This window comes from Mirounga leonina, unplaced genomic scaffold, assembly GCF_011800145.1.
Source record: "Mirounga leonina isolate KUSES-001 unplaced genomic scaffold, KU_Mleo_1.0 Mir_151, whole genome shotgun sequence".
In the NCBI taxonomy this organism is placed as follows: Eukaryota; Metazoa; Chordata; class Mammalia; order Carnivora; family Phocidae; genus Mirounga; species Mirounga leonina.
In genome coordinates, this window is record NW_023270377.1 from 95,256,746 (window position 1) to 95,274,499 (window position 17,754).

The 17,754-nt window shown below is 41.2% G+C and overlaps 1 long non-coding RNA gene across 1 annotated transcript; it reads left to right on the plus strand.

Annotated features, from left to right (window-relative positions):
• The first annotated feature begins 1,324 nt into the window (after nucleotides 1-1,324).
• Nucleotides 1,325-7,236, plus strand: LOC118011841. Its single transcript, XR_004679544.1, has 3 exons — nucleotides 1,325-1,386; nucleotides 3,012-3,106; nucleotides 6,507-7,236. It is a non-coding gene; the product is annotated as an uncharacterized LOC118011841 (long non-coding RNA).
• The last annotated feature ends 10,518 nt before the right edge of the window (nucleotides 7,237-17,754 follow it).

Below are 17,754 nucleotides of genomic sequence, written 5' to 3' on the forward strand. Positions count from 1 at the left end.
GACTACCCTTTGGGTGAGGTGTCCTGTTCCACCCTCTTCCCTCCCCCCATCACAGTTGACTGCTCCCCTCTATGACCCAGAATACTTTCACTTTGAGTCTTTCTTAGCATCCGTCGCAATCATGATGTGTTGTCCTATGTGCTTCATTTGTCCTCCTCCACTAGGCTTTGAAGTCCTTACGATGAGGGCTGTGTTCCATTCATCTTCATATCTCTGGCAGCTAGTGCAGTATTTGGCCAATAGACGTACCCTGTGTCCTCATGGAAACCTAGCCACTGTCTGTCTCAGACATCAGTTGTACTGTTAAAGCACCTTCTCCCTACCTTCCAGGCCAGTTCTCCCAGCATGGCTCTCTTCTTTATGCAGAGAATCAACATCTGTCCTGTTCTGTTCACAGGGGCTTTCTTTTACTTTCTTCTATAGGGGAAGAAAGGCCAAGTCTTTGCCACAAAGGCTGATGCTAATTGTTCTTATGTGCTGTTTAAAAAATAGGGGCGCCTGGGTGGCTCGGATGGTTAAGCGTCTGCCTTTGGCTCAGGTCATGATCCTGGGGTCCTGGGATCGAGTCCCGCATCGGGCTCCCTGCTAGGCGGGGAGCCTGCTTCTCCCTCTGCCTCTGCCTCTCTCTCTCTCTCTCTGACTCTCATGAATAAATAAATAAAACATTTAAAAAATAATAATAATAATAAGACTATTAGAGACCTAAGATTAAGTGCTGAAGTGGAAAAGCAGGGAACTTGATCTAGACAGGAGGCAGAGGTCTAGGAGCCCCTCATAGATGAGATTTAGGAAAGGAGAATGGGGGTAGGTCTTTTTTTTTTTTTTTTTTTGTAAGATGTTATTTATTTGAGAGAGAGAGAGAGAGCACGAGCAGGGTGAGGGGCAGAGAGAGAAGCCGACTCCTCGCTGAGCAGGGATCCCGATGCAGGGCTTGATCCCAGAACTCCTAGCTGACTGAGCCACCCAGATGCCCCAGGGGGTAGGTCTTTTAAAGCCAAAACTCTTAAACCTTGTCTGTCCCATATTAACAAATTAAAAGGTTTGAGTCATGTTGTTTGGCTGGTGATATCTGCATTTGTTGTTGTGTAATTACAGGGCTAATTAGGATGGTCTTCTTTGGAATACAGTATGCATTTGGGCTATTTTGGGATTATGGGATGCAGGTGCCTCATGACCTGCCCGAGGGAGATTATGTCATCCACTTGGGTGTCAGCAGATGCCCTGGTTTCGGCAGGCTTGGTGGATTGGTCAGAGTTCAGCAACACACACAATTACCCTGGGGTTTGAGGGTAGAGTTTCCACCTCTATTTCTGGCAGGGAGATCAAGCCCCAGCCCTTGTCACGTAAACTGTGTGTGACTCAGCACTTCAACAGTCCTTCTATGAGGTAAGGGAGAGGAATGAATATTCATTCAATGTCTATTATGTGGCAGAAACTGTAGTGCACTTAGAAACTTTATAAATGAGGGGCACCTGGGTGGCTCAGTCGGTTAAGCGTCTGCCTTCAGCTCCGGTCATGATCCTGGGGTCCGGGGATCAAGCCCTGCATCGGGCTCCCTGCTGGGTGAGGAGCCTGCTTCTCCCTCTCCCTCTGCCTCTGCCTGCCACTCCCCCTGCATGTACTCTCTCTCTCTCTCTCTCTCTCTGTCAAATGAAAAATAAAAAAATCTTAAAAAAAAAGAAACTTGGGGCGCCTGGGTGGCTCAGTTGGTTAAGCAACTGCCTTCAGCTCAGGTCATGATCCTGGAGTCCCGGGATCGAGTCCCGCATCGGGCTCCCTACTCAGCGGGGAGTCTGCTTCTCCCTCTGACACCCCCTCGTGCTCTCTCTCTCATTCTCTCTCTCAAATAAATAAATAAAATCTTAAAAAAAAAAAAGAAAGAAACTTTATAAATGGTAGCAAGTTGATATCACCACTTTACGTAGGATGCCATATAGCTATTAAGTGGTAAATCCAGGGTTAAAAGTCGGGTCTAGCCTGGCTTTAAAACTTTGGTTGATAGCCCCTGATGCCCTTTGACTACCTCAAATGGCCGCAGTGGCTCTCACGATACCAATGAAGGGCTGGGCAGTTGACTATAATATTAGGGTCCAGATATTTATCCCATTGTGAACTTTCTCTAGGTCTTCTAGGTTTTGTGTTACTTTGCCAAGTGAAAAACTAGAAATTTAGAGCATCAACAGAACTGACCAGGGGCATAATAACTCTCTAATCAGATGGAAAGAAAAAGGCAAAACTGAGTGAAAACAAAGAAAGGTTGAGAGTATTTAGGGTATAAGAAACTAATGAATTAACCAGGTCTAATGTTTTATTGTTTTTTTTTTTTTTAAAGATTTTTTTATTTATTTGACAGAGAGAGACACAGCGAGAGAGGGAACACAAGCAGGGGGAGTGCGAGAGGGAGAAGCAGGCTTCCCGTGGAGCAGGGAGCCCGATGCTGGGCTCGATCCCAGGGCCCTGGAATCATGACCTGAGCCGAAGGCAGATGCTTAATGACTGAGCCACCCAGGCACCCCTGTTTTATTGGTTTTGATAGTGGAAAAGCAGTATGTAAAAACACATGATATAGAAAATGCCCTGTATGATAGAATTCACCAAAATTCCAATGAAGTAAGTCATCTGAAAGTGCTCTAAGAGCATGAAACACCCCACAATTATGAGAGATCCTTTGTGCAAGGAGAAACCTTTATCTATGTATTTTTTAAAGATTTTATTTATTTGAGAGAGAGCATGTAAGCACATGAGAGAACAAGCATGAGTGGGGTGAAAGGCAGAGGGAGAAACAGGCTCCCCCTGAGCAGAGAGCCCCATGTGGGGGTCGATCCCAGGACTCAGGGATCATGACCAGAGCCAAAGGCAGATGCTTAACCAACTGAGCCACCCAGGTGCCCCAAGGAGAAATCTTTATCAGAGGAACTTGAAACATCCTTATGTTTGCCTCTCCTTCAAGAACTAGAGCAGGTTTAACAGTTGCTCCTTGATGAAGAAACAGCTCATGCTTCTTTTCTCAGTTTGGCAGGTAGAGAACAAAATTAACCTTGAGGAGAAGAAACTTTCTGGGACTATATGAGGCTCCATAACTGTATTCTGAATTGTGGCCAAGAAGGTTGGGTAGCACTTTTCAAACTATTTTTAGAAAAATACATAACGAGTGCGATAAAGTTGTATAATCTAAATTAAACATTAATGGCATGCCTAGGGACTTTGTACCATGAAAATATTTTTACTTAAAAAAATCAATTTTTATTTTATCTCTTATATTCACTCTCCTTCCACTAAGTTTCTTAGTGCCCTGTCAAATCCTCCCCTGCCACTTCTCATTCTTTTCCTCTCCAATCTTAACATCTCTCACTGTACTTAGGAGAAATGGTTTTTTTGCTGTTCCTTCCCTGATTCTTTGAGGTACCTGATCAAATACTTTTCTGAGTCTGAGTGCACATTGTGCCTTCCTCCTTTTATTCTACCCTTCTCCTTGTTCTTTTATTCCTATCCCTACCTCCTTAGAACTTCAAGTTCCCACTACAATTTCAAATATAGTATATTTTGCTGTTCCTTCTACAAGAGAGTTTAAATGCCTCTAATTACACCGTTTTTCCCATTCTTCCTCTCTTTTGCAATTCAGATGAAGCATAGCAGTACCATTTACTTGATTCTGCTCTCTGATTTGTCATGTCATGTTGATGGATTTCATTTTACATGAGTCTTGCTTAAATGGTGTCCCAGCACCCCATCTGTGTCTGAAAGAATTGCTTCACAGGCAAAGCAAAAGGGCCACAGAGCTGTAGCCACAATGGGCTTTCCTATTCAAACAGTGCCAGGTTGCTATTCAACTCTTGGTTGGAAAGTAAGTTTAGTTACATTTGCCTGAAAAGATCCCTTCTATTTAGTCAGATTGGCAAGGTCTTGTTTTAATCTGGACATGGTCACAAATGAAAATTACTATAACCATATTTCCATGGGTCTAGACTAGTATTCTTCAAATAAAGTGGGGTCTGTGCAACTTCCTTGGACAATGCTTGGACATCCTCATTCCTTCCTTCCTTCCTTCCTTCATTTATTTAGAGAGTGAGCCAGGGGGAGGGGCAGAAGGCAAGGGAGAGAGAGAATCTTGAGTAGACTCCATGCCCAGCACAGAGCCCAATGCAGGGCTTGATCTCAGGACTCTGAGATCACAACCTGAGCTGAAATCAAGAGTTGGATGCTTAACCGACTGAGCCACCCAGGCCCCTTCTCCTTATGCTTGACAACTACCTGAGAAGTTGTGTTGAGAGAAGAATAACACATGTATGTGGCAGGACAGTATTTTGAACATTAACTTACGTTTTCCTCTTTTCCCATCCATTCTTTCCTGTTAGCCCTATCCCTTCCCTGACACTCACCCTTTAGGCTACTAATTCTTTTTTTTTTTTTTTTTTTAAGATTATTTATTTATTTATTTGACAGAGACATCGAGAGAGAGCACAGATAGGCAGAGCGGCAGGCAGAGGGAGAGGAAGAAGCAGGCTCTCCGTGGAGCAGGGGGCCTGCCACAGGGCTCAATCCCAGCACCCCGGGATCCTGACCTGAGCCGAAGGCAGATGCTTAACGACTGAGCCACCCAGGCACCCTAGGCTACTAATTCTTTTGCCTTTATTGCCTCAAGAAAAGAATGGAAGCAAACACAGATTTTTGGGTTGTTTTTGTTTTTTGGGTTTTTTTAGTTAGAAAAATAGACTTTGAAACTCTAAGCAGGAAAGAGTTGGAGTCTGTGAAGGTAGAAGATTAAGCTTTTGAAATTTCAAAGCCAATGCCTTAAAGGACTCAAGGCTTGGACTGTGTATAATATGTCAGAGCCAGACTTTTCTGCCTTTTGAGACTAGCAAGGGTCTGGATCCAGGAGAGCCAGTGAGGAAGCCAGTGGTGGTTTCAGAGATGTACACTTTCTGCCCGAGAGCAGAGGGAACATGAGCCTCCCAGGCTAAGGTAAAGGCAGTGGGATCCCAGAGTTCTGTTCCCCGGCCAATAAGGAGCAGAAAGCAGAAGGAATGACTGGGAGAGCACCAGGGCTCCTGAGCCTGAGGCACCTCCCTAGCACAATTCTAGGGAATGAGTGGGAAGTGGTGAGAGGAGAAAATCCTGACTTAGCTGATGTCACATCTCTACCACTTGGTGGCATTTAAGGTCACATATAGGAAAAGAAAGTTAAACAGTTCTTGTACATTTATTTTCATGGCCTGAAATTCATATACACTACTCAGTGGGAACAGATCTCAGTTCAGGTCAGGAGTCTCTTGAAGCTGTGTGTGTCACTGGGCAGTTACTCGGCTTTTGGGAACCTTGGGTTCCTCATCATTAAAATGAGGATGTTAATATTAGCTGAATGTAAGCAACAGACATTTTTGTAGGTCAAAATTGTTAAAAATCAGCAATTTCCTGTGATACAACCTAATAACTACTTCACAGACATAAGAAAAAATTAAATAGAATAATGTTCTAGTACTGTCCCTTGTGTTTAGTAAGTGCCTAATAAATATGTGATTTATAAAAAGCTATGTAAATAAAACCCTGTGATCTAATGGTCATAGCATAATCTGTGCTTAAAATATCTGCTCCATACTACACAGAATATGAAATGCCTGTTAGGAGTTCTCTTTCTTCTCCTTTGATCCTCTTGCCCTTCTTCCTCCTCCTCCTCCCCTCCTCCCCCTTCTCCTGTTGCTTCTTCTCCTCCTCTTCCCCCTTCCTTCTTCTAAAAGTCTAATTCTTATTCTCTTTCTTCTTTATACAGTTTAATTTTTTAAAGAGTTAATATGTTTTCATGGTTCAAACACCAGAAGAAATACAGTGAAACATCTCCCATCACATCACCGCCCTCCATCTATCTAGGGTATTATTTCTTGTATATTTTCCTGATGGTAAACACATGTAAAAAAGTGAGCATTGTTGTGTGTGTTAGAATTCTAAGATAGCTTTAAAAGTATCTGTATTTATATGTATATGAACGTATGTATGTATATACTTACACATGTTTTAGCTGTAGTCCAAGCCTATCATCTAATGAATAAGAAGCTGAGGCCCACAGAAATCCTGCCTTTTTGCCCGAAGTCACTCAGAGAATCAGTAGGGCTCGAACATTAATTATACTTATACACCACTCTACAAGGTCTCACGTTACAAATATGAACCTTAAATGTAAATAACCTATTTTGTTAGACAAATAGAGCCTTTTTTTTTTCTTTTGACTTATGGGTCATGGAAGCCAGATTAAAGTACGTCACTATTCTTGACTTCCATGTTTGGAAATTCTCCTACTCAATAAAAATTTTTTTGTAACCCCAAAATCAATACCCATGACACTTTCATGCTCATTCCCAGACATGAACAGAGTGGCAAAATTTGAGTTGCTGACTGTGCATGTTCCCAGCTAAGGTCCAACAAGGGGATTCTTTGCCTTCTGATACTATAAATAAACATCCCTTTTGTGGTCTATCTACTGCTAATTTTTTGCATTTTTGTGCTTTTTGCAGTTGATTTTGCTGTTTAAAATGGCCCCCAAGCAGAGTGCTGATGTGCTGCCGGCTGGTCCTAAGTGCAAGAAATCTGTGATATGCCTGAAGGAGAAAACAGTTAGACAAGCTTCATTCAGGCAGGAGTTGCAGTGTTGCTGGCCATGAGTTTAATATTCATGAATCAGCAATGTATATTAAGGAATGTGCCTTTAAACAGAAGCACATATAAAATAAGATTATGTATTTGGTTGACAAAAATGTTGTGACCAGAGCCACATAGGAACCTAACCCTGTATTTCCCTTAGGAGCAATGGCTCAGTACTTGCTAATTCCATGGTGACAGAGACTATACAATATAGATCCTGTGACTATTAAGAATCAGCTGTGTATTAGAGCACAACACATAAAGCTTTCCTATCTTACTTTTTAGTTCTTAGTGTCAGTTTAAGTTTTTCTTAAATATGATAGCTGTGCCATCATATCCCACAATTTTGAGCCTAAAAAAGATAAATTTTCCATTGCAGTGCACACATGGCTTTTAAATGGTAGGGGTAGAGGTATTATAGGAGGGCACAGACTTAAAAGAAAGCCACTGCTGCTTTGAGTGGTTCAAATATCTTGCCAATTTCATAGATCTTGTACCATTTATGAAATAAATAATGTGGCAGTAGCTACCAAGTTTATAGTTCCTTCAGCAGTGTTTATGTTTTTTGTTAGTGTTAAAGAAGTTTACAGTAATCTTCAGTAAGAAATTATGAGTGCATATCATTCTCTCAATAACATGTAATCTAACCTTATTTTGCCAATAATAGAAAATGCAGTTCTTATCTCACTGATATGAGGAATTCTTAATTGCAGGAAACAAACTGAGGGTTGCTGGAGTGGGGGGTGGGGTGGGAGGGATGGGGTGACTGGGTGATAGACACTGGGGAGGGTATGTGCTCTGGTAAGCGCTGTGAATTGTGCAAGACTGTTGAATCTCAGATCTGTACCTCTGAAACAAATAATGCAATATATGTTAAGAAAAAAAAAAAGAAGAAGAAGGTAGCGGGAGGGGAAGAATGAAGCGGGGGAAATCGGAGGGGTAGACGAACCATGAGAGACGATGGACTCTGAAAAACAAACTGAGGGTTCTAGAGGGGAGGGGGGTGGGAGGATGGGTTAGCCTGGTGGTGGGCATTGAGGAGGGCACATTCTGCATGGAGCACTGGGTGTTGTGTACAAACAATGAATCATGGAACACTTTTTCTAAAACTAATGATGTAATGTGTGGGGATTAACATAAGAATAAAAAAAAAAGAAAATGCAGTTCTTATATTAATTACAATGAAAACCAAGGGCTGCTTAGCAAGTTTTACTTATAACCCCAAGTGTTGCTACCATTCACATTACAGTGAGGAATGGGTATATCCTTGTGATTTGATAAAAGGTACATATTTCCAGAAGGGACAGCATATTAAACTTTATTGCTCTCTTATTGCTGCTTCATATCCTTTTGGACTGTTATACTTTATAAATAGACAAAGACAATTCTACTGAATTATACTTCAATATGAATGAGTTTACCAAATGGGCTCCCAACCTAAATTCTACCAGAAGACTGTGGTGGAAAGAAATGGGTAGGTGGGCATGGGAAGAAAGGTTCAGCAAAAGACAATGAGCTAATCTGTGTAAATGACCAGTTAGAAGTTGAGCTGTGTCCCTCTCAACAAGATTTGCTGAAGTCTTAAGCCCTAGTACCTCAGAATGTGACTTTATTTATAGATAGGGTCTGTGCTGAGGTGATTGAGTTAAAATGAGATCATCAGGGTAAGCACTAATCCAAAATGACTGCTGTCCTGACGAGAGAGAAATTGGGGTGGAGAGAGACACACACACACAAGGAGAATGCTAGGAAGAGATCAGGATGATGCTTCTGCAAGCCAAGGAACATGGAAGATCACCAGCAAACCACCAGAAGTGAGGAGAGAGGCCTGGTACACATTCTTCCCCCCAGCCCTCAGAAGGGAGCCACCCTGCCCACAGCTTGGTCTTGGACTTCCAGCCTCCAGAGCTTTGAGACAGTAAATTTCTGTTGTTTAAGTACATCCCCCCCTCCCCCTGGTTTGTGTACTTTGCTACAGCAGACCCAGGAAACTAACACATGGCCCATCACTCCTTGGAGAATAAAACTAGTCCCTTATGGGGCTTCCAGTTTGGCTTCATCTCAACAAAACCAGAAACAGATTTGCTTGGGAGCTAGACCTGATGAACTGAATCCTGCTCAAGATCATGAAACCACAGCCTCAACCTTGCATGGAGCACAAATCTGATTTCAAAACCTATCTCAAAGGATGGCTCACCCCCAGGCCCTTTAGGTCACTGACAACTGTCTTAGACTCTCGCATCCAATGAAGCTTGACTGCCTTTGTGTCATGGGAAGTTCAAATTAATGCAGAGAGAGAAAGAGTGTCTGGGAAGAGCTGCAGGGGACTTTAGCAAGGTCTTCATTGTTATTTAACAGTAACAGTGTAAATGCGTCTTGATTCCTACCCTGGGTGCTGATTACTTCTTTTTTTCTTTTGTGCAGGCAACTCTACTTGGAACTATTTCGGGCTCAGAGTGGGCATGATTCTTTGTTCACTCTGCCCCATTCCCCGAGGTTTCCCTATTGATGGGAGATTACTAATGAATGAAGATAAGAACTAAGTGAAAGTGGCTTTAAAAAAATTAAATAACTATTTCCATTGTGTTATATATTTTCAACAACACATTCATTAGTTATTTTATATCTCTACTGGACATTTTGGGATGTGAGCCTTGCAGTACCTACATAAATTCTTCTGTGATGATAATTGTTTGGTTCTTTGCCTAACCACTTTCCAGGTATTGTGTCCTCAGGGTATGAGATGGGGTCCAACCAGAAATCAGAGCCCAAGTGAGGTAGTTCAGTTGAGGGAATTTAACACGAGGAACTAGGTACAAAGGTGTTGGAAGGATTGGAAAACCAAACTGGGGAAGGATGGGCACCCCAGTGAGTAGCCATAGCAGGAAGCCTCTCCTATCCATCCCTAGGGTCAACAGAGTCCTGGAGCCATTGATGCTGGCTGGACCTGGAATGGGAATCATAGAGAGGCAGCCACTGTGGGAGAAGCTCCCTGAATCAGAGAGGAGGAGAAATACCTTGGTTTCTCCTCTTCTTCTGCCAGTGCTCCTACTTTGTCTTTTTATCTTTCATTGTCCTAATTTCTTTGTGGCATAGGCAAGTGAGCCTAGCAAATGGAGTTGGCAGGAACCAACTTCCTTCAATATAGCTAGAACAAGAGAAGAGCAAGAAACTAGCACACGCATACCGAAAACGGTAAGTTGAGAAGCATAAAACAACCTCCTGGAGATCAGGGGAAACAGGAAGTTATAGGTTTTCACAATAATGAGGCTCTATGAAGTACATTTACACACACTGGGAAATAACAAAGGGTTAATAGGCTTAGAGAGGTACAATTCAGTATGTAAAAATTTAGTACAAATACCCAGTTTGAAATGTAGGCATTAGAATCCAAAAAATACTTTTTTTTTTTTTAAGATTTTATTTATTCATATGAGAGAGAGAAAGACAGAGAGTATGAGCAGTGGGGAGAGACAGAGAGAGAGGAAGAAGCAGACTCCCCAGCGAGCTGGGTACCCAACGTGGGGCTTGATCCTAGGACTTGGAGATCATGACCTGAGCTGAAGGCAGATGCCATCCAGGCGCCCCCCCAAAAAATACTTTTCTTAATTTTTGCTGATATCTTTGCTATTTTACATTTTTTGGTTATCTGAAGTTAATTCCCACATCTGCTTGGAAATTGCACTTTGAAATTGCTGATATTAACTTGCTTACTTGTCATTGCTTTTTCTCATGACAGTAGATTATAAAGAAAAGTAACTATTTGAGTTTTCTGTCTATTTGAAACTCTGTAAGTAAGATGTTCCTGTTTAGGGGTACCTGGGTGACTCAGTCATTAAGCGTCTGCCTTCGGCTCAGGTCATGATCCCGGGGTCCTGGGGTCGAGCCCCATGTCCGGCTCCCTGCTCAGCGGGAGACCTGCTTCTTCCTCTCCCACTCCCCCTGCTTGTGTCTTTAAAAAAAAAAAAAAAGATGTTCCTGTTTAGTACTCAGTGGGCACTTATCTGCAATAAGGAAGCCAAAAATAATAGGGAATAAACAAAAAAAGGAATGATCTAATCAATGAACAGAATGAAAGCATATACTTTCAAGTTAGCCTTACATTTTCTGTCCTATTATTTATTTTGCATGGTAGTGACTCCTTGGGGACTCTTATTTATTTATTTATTATCTTATTTATTCCATGTAGCATCATATGAGAAAAAGATTGATACCTTAAAGTGATCTACTTAAAAATAATCTCTGTAGATCCATATGCACTTAAATTGAATTGAAAATTACTCCTTGTCTTTAATTAATTAGCTTAAAAGTTTCAAAAAGTAATTTTTTTTATTAATCAAGCTCTTTTTGGTAGAATTTAAATATCTGTGGCAGATGCCTGATTCACTAATTACACATGCATCTTGCAATAATTAATGTTTGGAAGAAAGCACTGTATCTGGCATACTCTTATTCATCATAAAAATGTGTATTTTGGAAAGTAATAAAGGAAGCATGTAAAATTATAGAAACATAAGTTTCTATAACCACACACACACACACACACACACACGAGGCCTTAAAACTATACAGATAAAATGAGGCTGCTGTAGCTGTAATTATCTAGGTAATTAATAAAATTCATTCACCTAGAAACATGAACATCAAGTATGTGCGGACACTAGGGTAGGCTCTGAGAACATACAGTCACATAATCCCTGGCTTCAGTTTATAAGCGAGAGAGAAAGCCTAAGTAGCTACTAGAGGGGCTGTGAGAAATGACTACTGGCAGGGACCCCACGTAGCGTAAAGAAAGGGGGTATCCCCCGGTGGAGATCATTAGCAAGTTTTCAAACTCAGATCCGAGCCTCTGGATCTTGGACAGCCCAATCCCAAGCCTTGGCTTCCTGCCTGTGCCAAGCTCCAGCCTGGTCTCCCACCTTGAGCTAACATCACCTTGCTGTACACACAGCTGCGCCTCCTTGCTTGCCTCTTAATTCCAGTTCTCAAGGGCGCCCCTTATAAATTAGATTCCACCCCCATCCGCCCACACACACCACTTCCCACATCAAACAGATCGTTAGGCCCATGCGTTACGTTTCTCAGAAATATCTCTGAGTGTGTACCTCCTTTGCACCCCCACAGCCTCGGCTGTAGTGTGGGTGCTAGCCATTTCTTAATTTGTTCATTCACAACGGTCTCCTATCTGGTCTCTCCATCTCCTGTTTTGACCTGCTGTACTGCAACTTTCCACTGGCAAGGAACTATCGTTCCAAAACATGTTGTTCTCTTTCCCAGTATCCTCTGGAGGATCCCCGTTGTCTACATACGGTAGTTCTCAAACTTGCATGTGTTCCAGAATCACAGAGGGAACTTGCTTAAAACACAGATTCTTCCTTAACCCAAACTTCCAGAAGTGGTGCCTGGGCAATCTGTCTTTTTAACAAGCTCTCCAGATGGCTCTTTGCTGTCAGCTGGGTCCTAGTTTGGGAACCAGAGTTTTGGAACTGCAAGATCAGGTCCAAACTTAGCACACGAAGTCATTCACATTGACCCTGACCCTGTACACAACTTATACCACAGCTGCAATTCTATCCCGTTTCTTAAACTCCCACAGTTCCTTTAAGCTTTTGTGTCGCTGCACATGTCATTCTCTCCAGAATTGCCTGTCACCTGCTTTACCCTGGCAAGAATGCCCGACACCTTCTTTTGTTGAAGCATTGCCTGGTCTCTCAGTGAGTTATGGGTCCTCCTCTGCTTCTAAAGTCCTGTACAAATCCCTTTTCACGGTGTACTTTAACATTTATTTGTCTGTTTCCCTACCTGCACCTTGACTTCTTCAAGGGGCGAGGCTGCGAATTACTCATCTCTTTAATCTTATGTCCAGCCCTGTTCCTGGTTCGTAACTGGCCCATAAGTAAATGAACGAATGGATAAATGAATGAGCAGAGTTCTAGTTACACTGTGATAAAAATTAGCTATGTATGAGGCCATTACTCTTTATGAACTGAATAATTATATGCCTTCCACTGGAATACGATTAAGTGAAGTTAGCACAAGCTCATCAGCATTAGAGATGAAATGGAAACCAAAATAAACAAATGCTACTGCAAAACCATAATGGTTGCTTTCCCAGTGCAAGATTGAGGGAATAATTAATCATTTAAATTAATATAATGTTTGGCACATGTCCGACATCTTAATTTTTCATTTGCCTTTGTGTTCATTTGTGGACTGACAATATAGACATATACATGCCATACATTTTTTTTTTTTTGGCAAAATCAGTATTTTTCAGTGTATTTCTGTTTTTGTTTTTTTTTGGTTTTTTTTGTTTGTTTGTTTTCTGGTCTTGCAATATCCTCTTCTAGAGGGCTGGTAGTATTTTTTTTTTTTTTTTTTAATGAAAATACTATGAGCCCCCAATGACTAAGCAAGAAATTAGCATCAGTTACAATTAAATTCAGTTACAAATTTAATTGTAAATTAATTTTAATTTGTAAATTAAAACTTAATCGCATCAGTTTACAATTAAATTCAGTTACAAATTTAATAGACTTTGTTTTATGCTTGCCTTATATTTATTACTTCTCTTTGGGTAATAAACACTTTTTCCCCTGTGTGACTACCTCTCCTCCACTTCCTATCTACGTGCTTCTTTTTGGTGGGGTTGGTAGGGAAGAGGTGGAGTATGTGACCCAGGCTTAGCCAACTAGTCACCAGGAAGGGGCCAGGAAGGACACCCAATCCAAGCCAGCCAATGAGTGTTACTCCCCATTTCTTTGTTGGGGCCATTGAGAAAGATGTACTCTCTGTTCTGCTGTTGATAAATTGTTAGAACATAGGCCATTTTTGCCACTGTGTGGGTAATGCTGCCTGAGAATGAAGCCAACACAGTGGCAGGCAAAGCCAAAATGAAGGAAAGGCAGATTCTGATATTTTTGAGCTTTGCATCCAGAGATGCCTGAACCCATATGCCTCTCGGAATTTACACTTATTTGAAATCCACTCATTCTAAAGAAAAAAATCCCTTTTTATTTTTGAGCAGACTTGAGTTTGGCTTTTCTTATTTACTACCGTAAGTGTCTTGACCCACTGGAAATTATGCCAAGATTTTATAGCATCATTGAATTTGTTATATTTCACAAGAATTGTTTGGATTTTCTTTCTTTCTTTTTTTTTTTAAGATTTTATTTATTTATTTGACAGAGAGAGAGAAAGCAGGGGGAGAGGGAGGAGCAGGCTCCCTGCTGAGCAGAGAGCCAGAGATGGGGCTCGATCTCAGGACCCTGGGATCAGAACCCGAGCCGAAGGCAGCACTTAACCAACTGAGCCACCCAGGCACCCCAATTGTTTAGATTTTTCTATATAGCTTTTATCCTCTATGAATCTCTAGAGATATATTTAAGTAGAGGTACACTCTACTAGTTTGTTGTGAGAGCTTAAATAAGTCACTTAATTCTGTGTTCCAGTTCCCTCATTTGCTAAAGTGGGGAGGTATACCAAGCCTCTCATGTAAAATTATTATTCTATGAGAGAAACATCAACTCGATGTTAGAGCAATTGACTACTATTCAAGGACCATAATTTCCTAGGCATAAATGCTGCGGTGGTACATGGTGTATGTCAGGGAGGGTTGGGGTTAGGGGGAGAAAGCACAAGGAGAAAGTTTGATAACTTCATTTTGGATAAACCCCAAACAGTTAAGTAATTTATTATTTTTCAGGTTGTCATTATTAGGTTCTTCTATAATTAGTGGACTTGTTCCAGAAATGTGAGGACTGTCACAGGTTGTCAAATTTACCAAAGGATGAATATAAATGTGTCTGAAAAAATGTATTCACAATTTAGTTTCTTCTCCTCAAACTGGAACCAAATGCAGTTTTAGATTGAAATAAGAAGCCCAGACATTTTTCAAATATGTGTTTTCAAGAGCATTGTAATGACTGAGAGGCAAGCAGAAAAAAAAAGCAATAAATACTTAAAAATCTGAGTTGCTCGAAAACTAGAATCAGTTTTTTTTTTTTTTTAAGATTTTATTTATTTATTTGACAGAGAAAGACACAGCGAGAGAGGGAACACAAGCAGGGGGAGTGGGAGAGGGAGAAGCAGACTCCCCGCCGAGCAGGGAGCCCGATGTGGGACTCGATCCCGGGACTCCAGGATCATGACCCAAGCCGAAGGCAGTCGCTTAACCAACTGAGCCACCCAGGCGCCCTAGAATCAGTTTTAATAAAATAGCATAATATGTTAAGCTAAATGCAATGTACACATTGGCCACATTGTAATTTTAGAGAACTAAGAACATACTTGTTTTTATCCTTCATTGAAAAAATAATCAAGGTACCATTTCCTGGAACATTTTTTTTCTCTAATTGGCAAGCATATATATGTGACCTCCAGTTCATCTACACCTAACAAAAGTCACTGTAACCTACAACGTGTGTATGTTTTCCCTCTCAAATCTATATTTTTTAGTTTTAGGTATTAATACTTAAATTAATGACTTGCTCCTAAGACAAATCGAACTTCCTCTGATTGGGTTATCCTAAAAGCTTTCTATGATTATGTTGTGACATTTGCATTGGAGTTTCAGTCTGGCTAACTTCAGCGATTTTCCTCTTATCTTATTAGACCTTTTTAAATTACCAAATTAATGTGTATTCATTGTAACAAGACAGAAAATACAGAGTAAAAGGAAAAAGTTAATAACCTCCCTCTTCAATCTCATCCCTTTTAGGTTTCCATTGTTTTCTATGCAACCTTCCGTAACGTCTCTATGTTTATACCACATATAAGTATGTACAGTGGTCCCTCTCGATCCTTGGGTGATACATTCCAAGACTCCCAGTGGATTCCTGAAACCGTGGATAGTACTGATCCCTATATATGTTTGTCCTGTACGTACATGCCTATGATCAGGTTTAATTTATAAATTAGGCACAGTCAGAGGTTAACAATAACAATAAAATAGAACAATTGTAACAACATCCTGTAATAAAAGTTATATGATTGTGGTCTCTCTTTCTCAAGATATCTTTTTTTTTTTTTAAAGATTTTTTATTTATTTTTTGACAGAGAGGGACAGCAAGAGAGGGAACACAAGCAGGGGGAGTGGGAGAGGGAGAAGCAGGCCTCCTGCTGAGCAGGGAGCCCAATGCGGGGCTTGACCCCAGGACCCCGGGATCATGATCTGAGCCGAAGGCAGACACCCAACGACTGAGCCACCCAGGCGCCCCCCTCTCTCAAGATATCTTATTGCCCTTGTTGTGATGCTGTGAGGTTATAAAATGCCTACATGATGAGGTAAGTAGGGGAATGAAACAGGTGTTGTGATGTAGTGTTAGGCTACCGTTGACCTTTGAAACTACCTCAGGTGCTTCATCTGCTTGCAGACCATGGCTGTCCCTGGGTAACTGAAACCATGGAAAGCAAGACAGAAAGGGGGGACTAAGGTACATATAAAGTAATGAGAGAAAAACTCTCTAAAGGCCTCATATACAAGGGAAGCCATTTTAGCTTTCATTGTAAGTCAACATGACTGTACATAAACTTCGTTCAAACCCAAAGCCTGATTTATGGCCCGCCACGCATGGATAGTACATCTGCTTTGTGAATGAGCAGCCCAATGGAAAACCGTCTTGTCCTTGAGATGTCCATCAGTGCTCCCACTGCCTGCATTCCTTTACGATAAAATTCATGATTCCTCCCTGTATATGAATCTATTGTATGTTGAGCTTTGACAAGACGTATTTAATTCTGGGGGCGCCTGGGTGTCTCAGATGGTTAAGCACCTGCCTTCAGCTCAGGTAATGATCCCAGGGTCCTGGGATCGAGCCCCAAATCAGGCTCCCTGCTTGGTGGGGAGCCTGCTTCTCCTTTTCTCTGCTACTCCTCCTGCTTGTGCTCTCTTGTTCTGTCAAATGAATAAATAAAATCTAAAAAAAAAAAAGTATTTAACTGTGTTAAAAACTGTTCATTCTCCGGAGCACTTTCTTCCCTGTGAAGAGCGTGTTTCCTGGGCAGCTGTCCTAACTTGGGCTCGAATTAAACTCTCCTTCTTACTTTTAGAGATTCTTAAAGGTTTGTTCATTTTGCATCAGTAGAGCTTTCCTTCCTTTCTCCCTCTCTTATTCCTCTCCTTTTTTTATTTTTCCAAATATTCGATCACACTAAAGATCAAAGGTCACAAACTGGTGGCCTACAGTCTAGATAGAGCAAAGAAAATGTTTTGTTCGCAAAACATTGGGGAATATTTAATATGAAAAACTGGAAGATCTGGCTCCACATGCCTACATGGCAATGATATTACTGATGCTGCATGGGCTTTCCAATTTAACGTGGTCCTCTCCATTCCCTATTGCTCACCCACTAATCACCTGTAAGCATTTGAGTTTATATCCTTCTGATATTAAGCCATACCAGTTGCTCAGTAACAACTTGCTTTTTGTATTTAGCATTGTATCATGGCATTATCAATCAGGATTAGATTCAGCTGCATATAAAAGAAATACCAAATTATGGTGGCTTCACCACTAAGGGTTTATTTTTCTCTTACGTAAAATAAGTCTGAAGGTGGGTGGTCAAGGGCTAATATGGCACTTCAGGGCAATATGGGACCTGAGCTCCTTCCATTTTTTTCTGCTCCATTTTCCTTAGGACATGGCTTCTAGTCTCAAGGTCAGTTAATCATCCATAGTGGCTGAAGAGCTCCATGTACTTTATCCATGTTGTAGGCAGAAGAAAAGTAAAGGGAAAAAAATTGGTATTCTGAGTAAACCCTTTTTAAAGTTATTTTCTAGAAACTCCACTCAAGTACTTCTACTTATATCTCACTGGCCATAACTTGATGGCACTGCCACAACCTGGTGCAAATGAGATTGAGAAATGTCGCCTTTTGGCGGGCACATAGGTACCCGAGTAAAATCCAGGTATTGTTATTAAGGAGAAAACAAAAATATCAATCTCTGCTACATTTCCCTGCAGGTTATTACTGACATTTGAAAGAAATTGTGAATGCCTCTCAAGACCCAAGCTCCCCTTCTTCTATGTTAAAAGAAACCTGAGATTTATCTGGTCAGAGAGGCACTTGAAGAATGTATTTCCAAATCTCCAAATTTTAAAATAATTCTTTTTTTTTTT